Here is an 18,900-nt window from a genome sequence, read left to right as displayed (position 1 = left end):
GAGTCACTTTTCAAAAATGACTTGACTTGACTTGACTCGGCGCTTCAGAAATGTGGATTGACTCGTGACTCGTAGCAAAAGTTACGATTCAATTTCAAGTCATCAAGTAAACGGTGTCGATTAATTATCTGTATCATGTTTATGTTCGGATTATTCGCGATACGCCGGTGTGACTTGTGAGAGCAACCGGTCACTCACTGATTGTACCTTTCACTGACCCCCCCTTGTCATATCACAAATAAATTGACCGAAAACGAAGTGATGACAGCTTACGTTTATGTACTAGCAGTAGCATAATTTAATAGCAACGCATCTTTGATTCTTACACGGCTCAGTGCTTACATCGCGCAGTGCCCACCTTAACAAACCCTCTTGTATGATTTGAATCGAACGAATATAGTTTATGCGTTTATATTCTCACGGATGTGTAGATGGGTAGTGCACTATATCACATCAATTTGTTTTAACTTCTTGACGCTTCGTATTCGATCCTCTATTTTGGCTCACGTATTTCATTAGCTGCTCTACGTCTGCGTGAGCGATACAGCGCCCTTTTGCATGTATATTTGACCTTATACTCGTTATTTGATTCAAGATAAATGACCAATATATCTGTCTTTCACTCATCTAGCAAAATGCAATGACTTTGAATCATCACTCATATTTCGAAAATTCAATTTGACTTGAATTGTGACTTGACTCGAGTCACCTCCAAAAACGAGTGACTTGACTTGACTCGAGTCACCTTTGAAAATCCATTGACTTGACTTGACTTGAGTCAAAATATGCAATGACTCGAAATGACTCGTGACTCGAAGGTAGTGACTTGATCCCAATACTGGAAAGCAGGTATTCGGCTGTTGCAGCTTCATATTGGTTGGTTCAATAAAGGAGAGAGCAACTACGAGCAACCATGGAAAACTGATTGCTGCTATATGCTTCGGATATTTTGGATGGTTAAGGACAGAGTTACAAACCGTTTACTGATCATATAGTCCAGCATGGTATCCAGAGAATGATATGATAGTGTAGAACATGGGTGGGCATTTATTTTTCACCGCAAACCGAATGAGAAGTAAAACATACGTTGACGGGCCGAGTGAAAAATTCTAGCTATATTCTCCAGCGTGTTTTAATTTTATTTCTAAATTACATTGCTAATATATGCTGCTCAGTGAATGTGTTGATGTTAGGTAATGAGTAAGTGACGGTTAATTAAAAAAATGTCTATTTGCCGTCATGACTCGAAACAATGTTAAACATGATACATTTTTAACTCTCTTTAAACCCCTATCCACGTTCTTTTATTAAGACTCTAAAACAGTGGTTCTGAATAAAAATTTTAGGCACACCTCCCTTTATGATAGGAAAAATTTCGCTCCACTTATCATGATATCCTTTCGCGGGTCGCGCAGAATGGCTTCGCAGGGCCGCACTTTGCCCAGGTCTGGTGTAGAACGACAGATGCGTCATCATCTTGCGATTTTCTAATTTGACTACGTAGCAAGTTCTTCAATTCATTTTTGCGATAAGATGTGTGGTCCGATACCCGATGTCATTTCTGCACACATAATGGTAGACTATTTTGCGCCGATCAATGGCTGTTCGAACATTCTTTCGCGCTCTATGCCGTTAGCAAGTAAGTGTACTCTCCCCTATTCCGTCACAACGACAAAATTCCTTTATATTTCGAAATTGGTTAACAGGATTCACTGACGTTCGCCCTGATGAGTGTCAGTCGAAATGCTTCGAATGGAACAAATTAGGTAATACGAACATATCGTTGTGATATGAAAGTTTTGTTCTTCTAATTTAAAGATTATTATTCTCGGTTTACCTCGATGCTTATACGGACGACATAGTTAACTGTGCACATTGCTTACCGAACTATGTTTCCAATATGGATACATACGAGGATATTGAGCAGCCTTCCTGTTCCTAGAATATAGTCATTTTGTCACGAAGGTAAGTCTCATTAAGTGTGTGATGTCTAATATACAGAAGGAGAAATTGAAAAATGAGATAGATACAAAAGTCCTATTTGGTGGAATTGGTTATGCATGAACTTGATAGAATATCCATGGATAACAGTATCTAAGCACTAATTAGAAAAGTTAGACAGGCATAGTAACGTATTTCACACAGGAATGGAAAAAAACTTACATAAAATCCTAGTAACATCAGTAGGCGTCTACTTACCATTACAGAGCAAATAAATGAAGAACGCATCGATCTTGTTACTTGTGTCTTTGTGTCTTGCGCATTTGATCTCTGAATCGATGGTACTTGCTACAAAAAAGATCCGCATGAGGGTTCACGCAACAATCCCCTGGGACAGGTAAATTTATTACTACGTATTCCAAAATTTACAATGCCTAAATAATAAAAATATCGGATATATATATAAATGACAGTGGGCACGAGCCAAACGATTTAATGTTTACAGTCTGGCGCAAACATGCGATATATATGCATAATATATTAATATTGTAAAGAAGATGCACAATGCACATACTATGTCTTTACAGGGAACGGGCTAGCGATACTAATGAAGAACAATATCAAGATTTGGAGGTAGGCCACGTCCATAACCTAAAACAAGAGTCCTAAATAGTACAATTTCAATCATAAAAGCAATACTGATCAACTGAAAAATACGCTTCGCAATTTATAAGTTAAAGTTGGTATGATTTTGAGATTCGACGTGGGTTCGATCCCCGGCCGCGTCAGACCAAAGACTCGAAAACTGGTATCCGCGGCTATCCTGCTAGGCGCTCAGCAATCACGGATAGCATGAAGGAGAAAAAAACCGGGGGTGCAGACTAGATGACCTTACTATAAGGGCCGTATCGCATCTCCGTCGTCAAAGCATCTCGATGGCGCAGGCGAAAAAGAATACCATCTCTCTCTCTCTCTCTCTCTCTCTCTCTCTCGACAGACACGTCCTAAAGTGCCACAAGTTTCAATGTTTCCCTGGATTATTATTGCATTGCATTTCGGAGAGACGTTTTATCTAATTTCGAATAAATGATGCTGGAAGAGAGAGATGAAAATTGACTTCACAAATTTTCAAAGAGAAATATATGCATATATGGGAATATATTAACGAAATGGTGGGGCCGTGGCAACAAAGGGAGTGAACCAAGCGAGACGAAATATCTTCAGCATGCATAATGACTCTGCAAGTATTTGTCACAATTCCGTATTGTCATATTCGAAGATCATTCCTAGTGTACATTAGGTTTAAAATATTGTGTGGCCCAGATTTGTAGATCTCGCGAATCTCTATTCACAGAATCTTGCAATAATGATATGCCATAATGTCACGATAGGAAGCTGCGAAATTATAAAGCTATTACCGCATGCTCGTTATGGCACTCGTTATGTCGTTATCCCTCTATGCTTTGGCGTTGCAGTACGATGCGGTTCGAGTTCTTAATATTCCGCTGCCATGCAGCAGAAAACTGGGCGACTGATAACTGTTTGTCAAATTTGACTTGAATATGCCCTGAGACATAATGTGTTGCTGGCCCCGAGCATGAAGATTGAAGGTATAGAAGTCAGAGACTGATATTAATTGTCATATTCAGGTGTTTCTTCGAAGCATCTATAGTTACATATCTAACGAAATGAAAACAGCATTCGTGCTCTCCTGTTTAATCCTCATAATGCTTGTATCCGAATCTGCAGCTTGGCCGCCAAGGATTTCGTGTGCATCTAGGTAAGATTTTATATAGGCTACTCAGCTTTCACTTCCTTACTTTCTACTCTATCCTAATTTGAATTTGCAGGTTCGGTCGCTGCAGTCAGGCATCAGAATCGCCTGTGATCATCCAGGTATATTGTTTTTCGCTTTTGTATATTCGTGAGGCATTTTAGGTAGATATACTAGTATTTGCATCGTGCTGTTGTGAGAGTGTGATGCGGTAGTGCATACCCACCGTCCATGATTCGGGTATTCCTACCGGCAGTTTTCCGATGTTAGTCTATAGCTACTTAACTGGTTGCTAAACAGCAAACATGCTATTGAATACCCAATTTAAAGATATCATCTAAATCTTCTAACTATAAATTTACTGGATTTGACCTGGAAGTATGTCACCCAGTTCTGTCTAAAGGTATTACGTATTTCCGAATATAATGTAACCATACATCCTTTTCTGTGTGATGTATACAGGACGACGACATCCTCGATGACGCAATTCGAGAGATTTTTGAATTCGAATGAAGTTTATTGACACGGGGCAATGAATTCTTGCAATCATGACGCTACTGATCGGAAGAGATGTTATACGGATATTGGAAGTGATATTTTTGTAATTGGTCGATTGCCATTCGCATTGATATCTCGGAGATGATGATGTTTTAAATTCACGGTGTTCGACATCTATGTTTACTGGGTCAATGATTATTGAAACCACGACTATACGCATAGAGGTTTGATGCTGCATCCATTTTACTCCTTGGTCAAGTTTTCGGTGAATTGTAGCGATTTATAAGTAACCATTGACCAGATATGGGTGACGAAGAGGAGCTTTGATTTATATTATCTTCGAACCATGGTGCAGGGATTGAGAGCCGAATCGGCCTTGATCAGACTAAAGCCGGATGTTCCAGTGGATCATCACCGCTAAAAATTACCTAGTAACAAAGCTACAACATTAATGAAATATTCCCAGAGATATCGCGTCTGAAGGCAGGTTATAGACTGTTGTAGCTTTATAATGGTTGGTTAAATCGCAGATCATTTCCAGACTACAAACAATTCCGACACTTGGGTTTAATGGCCTCCGAGGCAGAAAACATTTGGTTACACCGCTATATTGAGACAGGGACCTTGATTCTTCTTTTTACGAGGTTCGAATAAACGTGCCGTTTAACAAGCAAGGCTTTATGGCGGCATTAGAAATGGTTTTCAATAAAAACTCGACGATGTCGGAAACAATCCCTTTCGTATTCGATTGCGCTGAATCCATAACTATGCCATATTATGGATCATACTACAGTTTTGACAAGGATAAATACATCCTAGTGCAGTGGTTCTCAACCGGGGATCCGTGAAGCATTTTTAGGGGGTCCGCGAATTCTCTAAATTTGTAAAATGATTGCAACCTAATTTATATATATTTTCTAATTAGGAAAAGCATGAGCCAGTTTCGCTTCGTAATTGCTAAAACTTTATGACTCACATCATGCAAATGGTTGTCTGAGATGAAATATCCGAATGTGCTAACTAATTTTAATTGTCAAATTGCCAATAGCCTGCTGGTGCAAACATATTGCTGTTTAGAGATGTTTTATTGGGGTTTGTGGAAAAATAAAATGATTGAGTTAGCAAAATCAAACAGGGTGACTTCGAAATGCTTGCAAACCATTTTGGAATTCGAGTTGTCAGTCTCAGCAAATTAGTAAACACCTGTTTGAAATAGAAATTCCTCAATTTTTTCCTAATCTGTCCCGATGAAGGAATTTAAACCTCGCCACAAAATCAATTTTCTTCTGTGATATAACCACTAAATCACTTCAATATGAGATGCTAGGTAGAAATGACTAGGCTGGACGTGATATGTTCATTTAAAATTCACATCAAAAACTGTCGTCGGAAGCGTTGCGCGTTAATATTACATTAGCCACCAATATATCTTGGTGGAAATGGATTTTTGGCACTCGTTCATATCAAATCGAAGTCGCGGATTTTCAAGACAAGAAATGCAGCTGGAAAATTTCCTTCGAAATAATAAAAGTCTATCCAATTTCTACATTTAGTGTGCTGTAATTTTCAAGAAAAGTCATTTTGTGGTTGCTTATCACTAGCCTGCTATTAACATTTGCACGAGACAGATAACGGTTGCACGATAATTGAGCTAATTCTGAACGAAAACTTGAGGGGGTCCGCGGGGGTCCGTGACGGTCCAAAAGGGGTCCGCGAAGACAAAAAGGTTGAGAACCACTGTCCTAGTGATTATTGTGCTGGTGGATCAGTCAGTTAGCCCTATATGGCTTTCTATGGCGTGAATCTGGTATGAAGATATAATATCAATGAGAAATTGTTGCACAACTGATGTAAGTAATTCATCGACATCGTACCTATATATCTGGTATCAGATTAGTACAGGAGTGTCAAACTCAACTCGGGTCGTAGGCCGGATTTAAAACTTTTGATCGCTCGCGGGCCAGGCATATCAAATGATCCAAAATGTCACCTCCAAATCCACACCTTTGTTTTCCACTGGAATGCTTTATTATCAACCGCCATGCAAAATGCTATTATATTTTATATCACGGGTCATATGGGCTCTATTCTGACAACACCGTTATTCGCAAACAATGGAATTGACTGAATGCGATTATTACCCGATTGAATACACTTATAACCTACTGAAACAGTGGCTCTAACGGGGGTGGAAGTTGGGATAATTCAATGATCTCCTTATTTAATCGTGATGCATCGTTTGGCGCCCCGTATTCGTGGTGAGGAATATAAGAGATTGTAAACGAGGGTGCTGGAATTTTTTTGATCATTTTTATATCACCAATTCACCATTTGATTTCTATGGAGACCAGGGCTGGGGCCTTTTCGGTCAGAGTAATATAAGAAATCATTGCGATCAGAGGTATTTTAATTCTATTCTTCGTGTAGTTATTGTATTCTCCATGTGTTTTACTTGCAACGGTTTCGGATTGTAGTTTCCGCCTCTGCGAATACGTTTTATTTGGTCTATTTCCCCAGAAAACTCTGAACAGAATGTGCTATTTTTGCCTTCCCATAATGTAGTGTCAATGTCACCACCTTGTTACTGATGGTTACTTGAGTGAAAATTCAACACTGTTGACAGATGGTTATAATGTGACCGTTGAGCATGTTCGACATTTACTATTATTAGAAATGTACTCTATAATACAATAGTTTTTCAGTTTACTCAGAATGACGCCGCGGGACGAATGCAGCCCGCGGGCCGTATGTTTGACACTCTTGGATTAGTAGTTTACCCCGCTGCTAATGAGGGTGATATAGTAACTATACACATTGCTTACCTAATGATTTTTTCAATATCGAAACATACGAGGATATTGAGCGCCCTTCCTGTGCCTAGAATATATAGTTAATGTCACGAAGGTAAGTGTCATTACGCGAGCGATGTCTAATAAGCAGACGGTGACAGTGAAAAATGAGATAGATACAAAAGTCCTGTTTGATAGAATTCAATTGAATATCGATGGGTAAAATTATTTGGGCGCTATTTAAAAAAGTTACCGAGGCGTGTCGCTACGTATGTAGCACACGAATGGAAAAATATACAGAAACTCGTATCAACATATAGCTTTCACCGACTTAGTGTTACAGATCAAATAAATGAAGAACGCTGCAACCTTGTTACTTGTGGCTTTGTGTCTTGCGCATTTGATGTCAGAATCCATGGGACTTCTAAGAAAGATCGAAACGAGGGCTCATAATATTGGGTGGGACAGGTAAACAGATAAATAAATATCCCACATATCTGTATAAATGAAAGTAAGACCCGCGTTACATGACTTGACGTTTAGACTCTGGCCCAAACCTCCAATAGGTAATATGAGGAGATTGCAATATATATTTCACATACGATCTTTACAGGGAACGGACTAGAGATACTAGCGAAGAACAATATCAACAGTTGGAGGTAGGTCACACCTACAACATAAAACATGTCATAAATAGGAAGAATTGTGATAGCAATACTGATCCGCTGAAATGCGATACGCAATATATCAGGCCACGTTGGTATGATTCGGAGATACTACAGAGTACAGACACTATCTACCATACCATACATTTCAATATTTCCCGGATTATAATTACATTGCATTTCAGAGAGACGCGGTATTGAACTTCGAGGAAATGATCCTGGACGAGACGGATCGGAATTGACTTGACAAATTTTCGAAGAGAAATATATAAATACATGTTTATTGTTTATACTGGAATATATTAATGACTTGGTAGGGTATGGACATAAGATACTGACAAATTGACTTGACAAATTTTCGAAGAGAAATTTACAAATATATGTTTATACTGGAATATATTAATGACTTGGTAGGGTATGGACATAACATACTGACAAATTGACTTGATAAATTTTCGAAGATAAGTAAATACATATAATTGCACAAATTTTCAAAAAATACATTGTAATTTATGTTTATTCACGAAATAATTTTGGGCCCCTTCGCGCTCGTCCCCCCTCCCCCGGGTGCGGTAGTTACGGCCTTGCATATTGTGGTATATATACATCAACTCTTCAGTATCTAAAGAGCACATTTTAGAAACTTTTATTATGTTGAGGGATCTGTATGCTTGCTGAACACTACACCGTGGCCCTAGGCGGCAAATGGAGCGGACATCTCTATTTTGTTGCACTGATAGGCTCCGTAAGAACAAATTGAAAGTTGTGCCCAAAATAATTCCCTATAACATGTCAGGCTAAATTGTGGAAACGTTCTTAAAACTCATCTAGGAAGGAAGCCAGATACCCATGCCATCACACCGGTAGTATTTTGATATGGGATCTCCAAGACATATCCTTGTCAATGTTTATCCCTAGATCAGTGGCAGGCAATTATTTTTCCCGGCGGGTCAAATGTGAAGCAGAAAATACGATGGCGGGTTGATACAAAAGATTATGTGAAAAGTGTTTTGCGGCGAGCAGTTTTATTTGTACAGTTTTATTTGATACAAAAGATTATGTGAAAAGTGTTTTGCGGCGAGCAGTTTTATTTGTAAATTGAAAGCAGTGAATTTCATTGTTAACACATGTTGCGAAGTGGATGCGGTAATATTGGGCTGCGTCCATAGCTCTCTGTGGCTTGGATAAATAGCCTTATTGTTTTGCTAGCTTCGCTAGCAGGTTCCCGTCAACCGAGTGTGTGTATTCACTGCATGATTTTTCTCATAATGCCGACTCAAATTATATTCCTTACACACGGAGACCTGCTCGGTAATAACCATAAACTAAAAATACCGTTTCACAGCTGACTTCAGCAAACAGATATTTAGTGTTCCAAATATTGTTGAAATGTCTGCCTGCAGCCGCATCTTTCATTGCTTGACAAAACATCGTTGAGAGTGAGGCTGAGGGTGTGGATGTATTGTTTTACGAATTAGGATTAGGAAACGTATGACAAACGTATGTTACGGCATAATTTGATATATTGGCTTTTTTATGAACCCAAATTACTGACACGACATATGTAGGTTACGTAATCACGACACTGAAATAAACTAGACTTCAAAGTAAACGCATTTTCGGATCAATTTATACATTGGTTTTTTGTCCACATATTTTATAGTCTAAAGGTCAGGTAACTTTTCGCGGGCCGCACGATACAAAAGTCTGCATTTGATATTTCACAGTGGAGGTTGGTGTAACTGTGACATCATGTATAGTTAATGCAAATTATGTGTGTGTGTGTGTGGGGGGGGTGCCTTATTGTTGCAAATCAACAGCTGAGATTTGGAGGGGTTTATAACTAGTTTATTGACATTCATCTAAGTCAGGGCCGGCCAACCCGTGGCCCGCGAGAAGGTTTTGAGTGGCCCGCGAGGTAATTTCCGAAATTTCTAATATCATCAAAAATGGATTGCACAGATTGTGAACTTGCAAGGCCAACCAAAAATTTGATTAGTCTGGCCGCAACACTTGAGATGTGATGACTAGAATATCAGTTTCGACTCATTGACAGATCCATCAACCACTCATATATTGGTATATCTTCGTACACTACAATAAAGCAGAATAATTTTCGATAGATTTATCAAAGGTAAAAATTTTCTACAAGCTTAGCGCAATATGTTGTCACTCGATTCCCTGTTCTTAATATTGTTGCCCTTTTGTGAAAATTGAAGAACACTTAATGTATCAAATTGAGTCTAACTATATTAGCGATTATGAGACAAAGTGTCGTTCAACATATGCGACCTTGCGTTTGCGCTCGCAGTAAGACCGTCGACTATGAAACCTAGGCACGAAATGATTGACGCATGTTGGTCGCAGCTTTCGATATCGATATGTCCATGCGCCGAATAGCCCAGTCCTCGCAAACTTAGCCCAGCGATATACAGCAGGCCCGCAATATAGTCAAGTGACAATATTATTGACCTATGAACTTCAAAAAATTTTCGCGCTTCGCGCGGATAGTGGCCCGCGCAAAAGTTCGTCAATCGAATGTGGCCCTTTGGCTGAAAAGGTTGGCCAGCCCTGATCTAAGTGATACTGATTTCCACCTTCACTTAATTGCTCTTTCGACAAAAAACGTTCACCTGAACGTGACTAACGAGCTAGAAGGCCATATCGTGTTGTTGTTTCAATGCAAATGTGATGTTGAAAGAGACATAAATAGACGGAAGATTGCCGCCTGTTCTGGATGAAATATGTATTACAGTGGCCTGTCATTGAATTATACCTAACGAGCTTTACGTTATGAATGCGCGAAAGATATGAAGTTCTCTGCCTGTTGATATATAAACACGTGAATGTAGTAGGGATGGTGTGAACATGAGGTTCACGTTCGCGTTCTGTGTGTGAACCTCGGAAATTTAGAGGTTCGCGTTCACAACAGAACCTTGGTAGGTTCTGCACTGTGAACCGTTTTCATATATTACAATTTTCACTTCATCGTTGGTTCAAATTTATTGCATTTCACCTGCAGGCCACTCTATGCATGGCGCTATAGGCATAAAAAATCAACACTAAACGAGCATGTACCTTGACAATCTCAAAAGTTTTACTTGGGTTGTTGCAAAAGTTTCCTCGAAATATCCAACTTTCCGTTTGTAAATTATCTATTGACCCACAATCACAAAATATCACGAGCGAAATAAGCTACGTAGTCAGCGAATGATGTTTATTCAACTAATCAATCTAGCAGGCGTATGGGGTCAATCTTGACTTCATATGTTTACTGGATCATTAAAACCAAATCGGTGCGATTGAGGTGTTGGCTACTGCTGTATAACTTGTTAATGGGGTAGGCCTACTATAGGTAGCAAGTATAGAAACCCGTTTCACACTCTGCTCAATATCAATGTACTCAGACGCCTAATACATATTCCGATCTGTCATACTAAAAAGGTGACTCGAGTCTGACTTGAGTCAAGTCATAACTCGAGTCATCCCAACACTGTTGCAAGGCTATATCTGCATCTTCCTTGCCCGACGGCATATGCACATCATGTAGGCCTACTCATGGTATGCATATACGCAGATCGTGTGTATGTATATCATGAGTCGGTGTATATGCCGCAAGAACATCAAGGACAAAAATAAACTACGTCCCTTCCTTTCCTTATATTCCCTGGTAAGTCCTCGTCAAAATTGTTGGCAAAGCGACGGAAGATATTGATTTTATGGGATCATTATATCATTTGATTGCCCCAGTTGGTACATTTGGCGACGTTTAAAACGTCAATATGTATTTCAGCATTGTGACGTAATGTTGCCCGAGTCGTCGCTAGGTATCGTGTACATTAATATAGGCTATCATTTCATTGAAGGATAGATTGGAATTAGCAATATGACGTCCCGTGACGTCATGAGGTTCACGTTCGTGTTCACACAGAACCTTTCAAAAAGGTTCGCGTTCACACGAACCCGAACCTTTTAGAGGTTCACACCATTCCTAGAATGTAGTCCATAATGCGACACGGAGAATTTCAGAAAGGCAGTTTAATTTCGTTTGCAACATCGATGTGCTTGAACGATGCGGATGCAAAGTAACTGCAAAGTTATTGCGTCTAAACCAACGCCCCACCTCTGCATCTGCACTTCATCCAGGAGTGCTGCTCCGAGTAGCCTCTACAACAGGCGGATTCTAGATACAGTAACTCACGATTTAAACTGAAATATAGAGAAGACTTCATCGCGTTACAGATCGAAAATGAAAAACGCTGTAATAACCTTAATACTTGTGATTTTATGTCTCATGTGTTTGACATCAGGAGTGAAGGGAATACGACGTTCAAAGTCTTCAAGATTACACATATTTTCATCACGACGTAGTTGGTAAGTCTTACAGTAGGAAGTACAAATACGAAATTTTGATGAAAGCGTAAAAAAGTCATGTCTCACGAGGCAATATTCTCAACAATACGCGAACTTGGATGTGCGAACACGACCCCATCGTTAGGCATAATAGAATGATCTTGGTACGGAAATGCCTACATACTATTTTTCAGGGTTGTAACCAAGTCACATGGTTCCGAGTCACGAGTCAATCATACTTTTGTGGTTTTGACTCGAGTCGAGTCGAGTCATTTTCAACTCATCACAGACTCGAGTCCGAGTCCAAGTCACCGTTTAAAGGGTCAAGTCTGAGTCATGGTGTTATGACTCGAGTCGAGTCCAAGTCACAGTATTGAAGTCATGTTCAACTCATGTTTTCAATCCTGCTTGGGTCATATCGAATTCCTTGTTTGCGAAACATGCTCATTTTGTCCCTATCATAGTCTTGGCACGTGTTTATTTAGGCAGATAACGGACAGGTCCTGGCCTCATTTACCGATGCTAAAGATAACTTTACTAATCTTAGAACTTAAAATCAAATATCTCTCTTGTCAGTCTGATACATCACCAATACAAGCATTCAGTTTTTATTATGAACACATCGACGATAGCTCACGAATAGCTGATAGAGAACCAACGAATTCACGTCTACATACTATCTGATAGAGAACCAACAAATTCATGTCAAGATACTAGTTGATAGAGAATCAATAGATGCATGTTTATGTAGAGGTATTTACAACAGGCCAGCATGCTGTAAAAGCGTGCATGCAACTATGTGCATTGTGCAGTGACTACGGAATAGATACCTTTTGATTATACTAAAGGTTTTCCCAATTGCATTACAGACTACATCGCAGTTACAGCATTGGAGAAATAATTGTACGATGGGGCTGTTTAAAAACATATTTTCAAATTTTCCGGCTACTTCCTAAAATTGCTAGATTGCCTAAAAAATCAAATTTGGCTCAATTCCAACCAGTAGAAAGCAATGCTATGAAAGAAAATTTTAGACTAAATACAAATAGAGATGTTCGAATTTTACCGGCTATCTCATGATATTGTTACATTGTGTAAAAATATGATTCATAGCAAATTTGACTCATTTCCAACTAGAAAAAGTGAAGTTATTAGAGTAGAATGTTTTGGATATGAAAAAATAGTTGGCTTACTACTATGTAATTATATTATATGAAAGAATTTCTCACTAAAATACTCCATCTATTTTCAAATCCAAAATATTCTCCTCTCACATCATTGATTCCACTTTTTTCAAATTAAGCCAGATTCAGTGTTCCTTTTATGCAACATAACAATTTTATCAAGTAACCACCCAGTAAAATAAAAAAGAAGTTATTTTAGAACAGCCATATTGTACAAACATCACACAACATTAGCCATTCATTATTACTCACGTGCACAATGCACATACCTAACAAAACGTCAAATGGACGAGGGGCATTGTGTGTTTTCACAGACAGCAGAGCAAATCAATGAGTTACACCTCAAAAATACTAATGTGGAAAGGAGATCCTCAAATATGTTAAATCGGCATGGCCGTAGAATGAATCCACATCTACTGAATACACGTTCCACTAGTGCACTAGATGCAGGAATTGACAAGCATTTTTGAACCACACTGAAGAGCATTGAATACTCATTTTTTCTAGGCGCACAAAAATGCAAAGAATCATCGCCTTCAAATCTACACATGAGCTTATCAGTATCTTCACCATCTGAGTCATTTCATTGGCTCTAATTGAACTTTGATTTAATTGTTTGCTTGCATAATTGAAAAGTCTTGAGTACTTTAATTGCGGAGGATCTATTACCTCTTCATCACTGGACGATTTTGTACAATGCATTGCTACTATGTATGCTTTTCTGTTGTTTTTACGGCGGCATATCTGATATCAGACAAGTGCAACGAAAGCAGTGGTGACAAATAGCGATGTCGGCAGAATTCGTCGGATGCGTTGATCTAGCCATTATTATTCGCAAATTTCTTCATCTTCAAATCATATAAAATAAGCCGAGTCAATGACTTGGGTCGAGTCATGCGTAATGACTCGAGTACAAGTCGAGTCAATCCAAATATTGACTCGAGTCGAGTCGAGTCATTTTCCCATTTCAAGAAAATGACTCGAGTCAGGTCGAGTCATAAAAAAATCGTGACTCGAGTCTGACTCGAGTCGAGTCATGACTCGCGTCATTACAACCCTGCTATTTTTACAGGGGATGGCTGGGCGATACTTATGACGAAACACTCGAGGACTGGGAAAATGAGCTGCGCGATTTATAAGGTACAGTTGGTAGGATTTGAAGAGCTTCTTGGAGGTACAGAACTTCAATATACAATTGAATAGTATATTCATATTGAAATGAACCCGAATATTTTCGACTGACACTCGTCAACAAAAGGAGTTCGTGTACCACCTAAAAATAGTACATTGAATGCTCTCTCATTCGAAATTTCATGCTGGTGACGTCATATTTTGTGATACGATTGTTGATATACACTGTTCTTTCCAATTCTCTACCAGTTGCTGATGATTACCCCTGACGAGTGTCAGCCGAAAATATTCGGGTTCATTTCAATATGAATATACTATTCAATTGGTAGGATTTGAAAACAAGACTAACAGTCATCCTGCCGTACCAATGGTTCAATGTTTGACTGGATGATTTTTTTTCTTCAGAGAGACGATTTATCTAATTTCGAAGCAATGATGGTGGATGAGAGGGATATCAATTGACTTGGCAAAATTTCGAATAAAACTAAAAAAGTACATGCATATTGGAGATTATATTAACTGCTTGGTGGGGCCGAGATAACAATCAATTTCAATCGGATCACGTTTTACAGTGTTATAATAATGACGAATGCCAATGTTGTTAAATCCTCGCATCGGACACGTCTGCGTCACTAACCGATTAGAGACATAAACACAATGTATAAATGGAGACAAGGTTAATGTTTCTTCATCCTGCATTCTTCAATTTCCGTACTTTCCGCCCATACGGGTACACGAAGAGGTGTTACGGGGTGCAAACTAGGGTTGCATTTAAAGCAAAAATCACCTCAAAACAAGCATGTTTAAAACAAAGCCCTAATTTAAGACATGGTTTTATTGTTTTTGTGTTTTTTTAAAGCCATGACGTCACGAATATTCAATTGTGACGTCATAGTGGATTGACCTTGACAATTGAAAATATAGGGTAAAAATAGCACCTTTGACGAAATATATGTACTATTACTGTTGAACAGACTATTTTAAGGGTTCCAACCGTCCCATATCGATATACGTCGGCTATATCGGGTGGTAATTGTCCGTAGGCTCATACAACATGTTTTTTGTCAAGTATTTACACAATCATGGCATAATTTTACAACTTGAAAAAAAAACAATTTTAATTTTTTAGAAGGCCTTTTTTTAAAACACTGTTTAAAACATATTTTAAACAGAGTGTTTTAAAACGCCGTTTGTTTTAAATCCAACCCTATTGCAAACCATCATAAAGAGAATGTTCCAGGTACGCGATCGTCACATTGCGACCGCAGCGATATTTATTAGGAATCGCCATTTCACGGCGAGCCTATCGCGGTAAATATTTTAAAACAGCCTCCCCAATTTATAACGGAATATGTGTTTGTTTAGGCCAGGGGTGGGCAATTTTTGAGCTCGCGGGCCGCATTCAACATCTGAATCCGTTCGCGGGCCGCATTATATAAATTTGGGATTATAAACCAAAACGCAATATTGGTATTTGATTATATAGTGAGGACATGGAGATAATATATATGCTTATTTAAAACAAACCGAATATTGCTTTGATGATATCGTAAGCGCGTCAGAAATAGTGGCGAGATTTTATAGGCTGGTCGACCTCAATAACCAATTTGTCAAAACTATAGAGATGAAAGTCGGTTGTCCCGATTCTTAAAACAGGATTGAAATTTAAATCTGTGAGCAGCGATCTGTTCATAGATTTACTAATTCCACGTTTGGTTCAGTTCCGGGACACGCAATAATGACAGCATCTTAACCATGTTAGCTTAAAACACGATTTTACTATGTGTAGATAAAATATAAATACCCTAATTCAGTGGTTCTCAAACTTTTTTAGACACGCCCGATGATCGTGAAACATTTCGCGCCCCCTTTTCGTCATGTCGCAAAATGCAACCAGAGTGCTAGCAATCCCAACGGACAGTTTGATGACATGGAGGGTTATGACTGTTGATGAGATGATTCAGAAATATGAAATTCGGACTATACACAGAGCAATAACCATAAATTTGAGCTTATTCGCCCCTAGCGCGAAAAAAATTCAAGTTGACCTCAGCTTCGCCTCCCGCCCCTTCAGATGCTATAACGCATCCAAGGAGCGCGCGCCCCAGTTTGAGAACCACTGCCCAGATTATACGCATATTCTACAGAGAACGATTCTACCCAAGACACGCGCGAATCGTTTGTTATAAGCACATCACTAAAATAATTAAAACTGGAGTGGCCAATTTGAAATCACACTCGTGATCCGAATTAGGTCAATCTCGTTTAGGATTTCTGTGATGTTTAGCAGTTTAAACCTTTCAAACTTCGCGGGCCTCGAGATCGGAATATCGCGCCAGAAATTAAACTTGTTTTTACCTTAGAACAGGGGTTCTCAAACTTTTTAAGACACGCACCCCCACTCCTATGATGGGGAAAGATTTCGCGCTCTTATCGTCATACCACAAAACGCAACCAGGATGCTAGCAAACCTAACGGATAGTTTGATGGCATAGAAGGTTACGACTGAGGATGAGAGATTTTTAAATATGAAATTCAGACTAAATACAGAGCAATAGTTATGAATTTGAGGTCAATCGCGCGAAGCGCAAAAAAAATTTCAGTTGAGCTCAGCTTCGCGCCCCCCTTCGGATGCTTTCACGCCCCCAAGCCCCCCGTTTGAGGACCACTGCCTTAGAATCATAATGGTGAAATATACGAAGAACAAGTTTAATCAAGTTCCTGCATTAATTCGATTTTTAGTACGCATTTTATCAATATTTTCAATAAGTTTCTTTAAACTCTCGCGGGCCGCACAGAACGGTGTTGCGGGCCGCATGCGGCCCGCGGGCCGTAGTTTGCCCACCCCTGGTTTAGGCTAAGACTGCACTTTACCTAAAAATTATATCATACCATATGGAATTAGTGAAGAATCCGATTGTTTTAAAGCGAAGTCACTTAATGGGATTTCTGCAGCTGCATGTTTCAAGCGGGCCTTAAAACGACTTGAAGTGCCTTGGAAATTCACGACATCTATTTTATATGAACGAGAGCCAAAAATCCACTTTAACAAGTATGGGTGAAGAGGAATGGAATACTAACTATTAAATCATCTAGTATGACACCTTTGCATTTGAACGCAACACGAGACACCAAAATAGAGAGACATATATTTCAGTACACAAATCACGACCAGCCATTCCACCCGGTCATCTTCAAGTTTTTCTGCAATCTTGATTATGACTATCACAGGAGAAAATGGATTCCGCTGAGACGTTTCAACCTTTTGGGGCAGATAAGGAAATCTGTTCGAGAATAAATGTTCAAGCGATTGTTATTGTTCGCACCAATTTCGTGAGATTGACAGCTTCAAATCAAGGAAGTATTGCAAAGATTGCTAAGTTATCCTGATTGCCATTTTTTACCTGATTTTTTATCTTTCTCACAAACCTCCACAAAACATCTGTAAACAGAAATATGTTTACATCAATTCATTAGAGAGCAAGATACCCTCTTTAGTTTTAAATGCTGTTATGTCATGTGGTGCAGGATTCCCAGTTTTGTTCGGTGCTAATGAGGGCGACATATCTAACTGTGAATCGTTGATTACATACCGATGGTGCCAATATAGATACATACAAGAATAATGAATACATTTCCTGTTACCAGAATATAGTCAATTCCTCTAAAAAGTAGGTCTCGTTACGTGAGTGATATCTAAAAGGCAGCACTAGATGGCGCGAAATCAGATAGGTACGAAAGTCCTGCTTCTTACAGAATTGGAGGTGCGTGAATTTGATAGAACATCGACGGGGAAAATTATTTGGGAGCTATCCAGAAAATAATTAGCGATGCTTGTAGCAACATATTTCACGCACACAAATGAACAAAGTGAAATGAAATCCGAAACACAGGTGCATTTCAGAAAAACGCTCTATTCAATTTCGAAGCGTTGATGTTGGGCGAGAGAGATGAAAATTGATTTTGAGAATATTCGAAGTGAAATAAATAAATATACATTTTTGCATATGCATATAAGAATATACTAACGCATTGGTGCGCAGAGACAGTACCGGAGTGCGCCAAGCGAGAGGAACTATCTTCACATGCATAGGCCCAACGGTTCTACGCGACGCGTTAGTCACATCTGATTCATGAAAAAGTTGCAGACCTCTCCTATAGAAGTAACAACGACATTAATGATCCATCTTGCCCCGGCACCGTCACATAACACCTTATCGAGGCAAAAACGCGCATACATATGCTACAATTATAATGGCTGATAGGGATGGTGCGAAATCCTGAAAGGCTCCGGTTCGTATGAACGATAAAAATGTACACGATACCTCAACCTGATCAATCAAATCATATAATAATCCCATGAAATCAATATCTTTCGTCGTTTTGCCAACAATTTCGACAGGGAATATAATCTTTTACACCTTAGCGGTCGAGGCTAAATAGCAGACTTGAACAACTAAATAATATTCAGCTTTCCCAAATTAAATTAGAATTAGAATTAGAGCTACACAGTTTCCTCTGAATTAGATTAAAATTAGAATTGAAGCTACACAAGTTTTTACAAA

The 18,900-nt window shown here is 39.0% G+C and overlaps 3 long non-coding RNA genes across 5 annotated transcripts in view; all 3 read left to right on the top strand.

Annotated features, from left to right (window-relative positions):
• The window catches only part of LOC145451819 (uncharacterized), a 75,678-nt gene that overhangs the window by 48,623 nt on the left and 8,155 nt on the right, over positions 1-18,900 (top strand). The window lies entirely within an intron of this gene.
• On the top strand, positions 3,426-4,448 carry LOC145452255 (uncharacterized). Its single transcript, XR_013919269.1, has 3 exons — positions 3,426-3,721; positions 3,792-3,837; positions 4,178-4,448. It is a non-coding gene; the product is annotated as an uncharacterized LOC145452255 (long non-coding RNA).
• On the top strand, positions 7,227-8,146 carry LOC145452253 (uncharacterized). Its single transcript, XR_013919267.1, has 3 exons — positions 7,227-7,470; positions 7,616-7,661; positions 7,853-8,146. It is a non-coding gene; the product is annotated as an uncharacterized LOC145452253 (long non-coding RNA).

Source organism: Botryllus schlosseri, chromosome 12 (assembly GCF_051294905.1).
Source record: "Botryllus schlosseri isolate E-star chromosome 12, Bs_hap1, whole genome shotgun sequence".
Taxonomy (NCBI): domain Eukaryota; kingdom Metazoa; phylum Chordata; class Ascidiacea; order Stolidobranchia; family Styelidae; genus Botryllus; species Botryllus schlosseri.
This window is presented reverse-complemented; position numbering and strand designations above follow the sequence as displayed.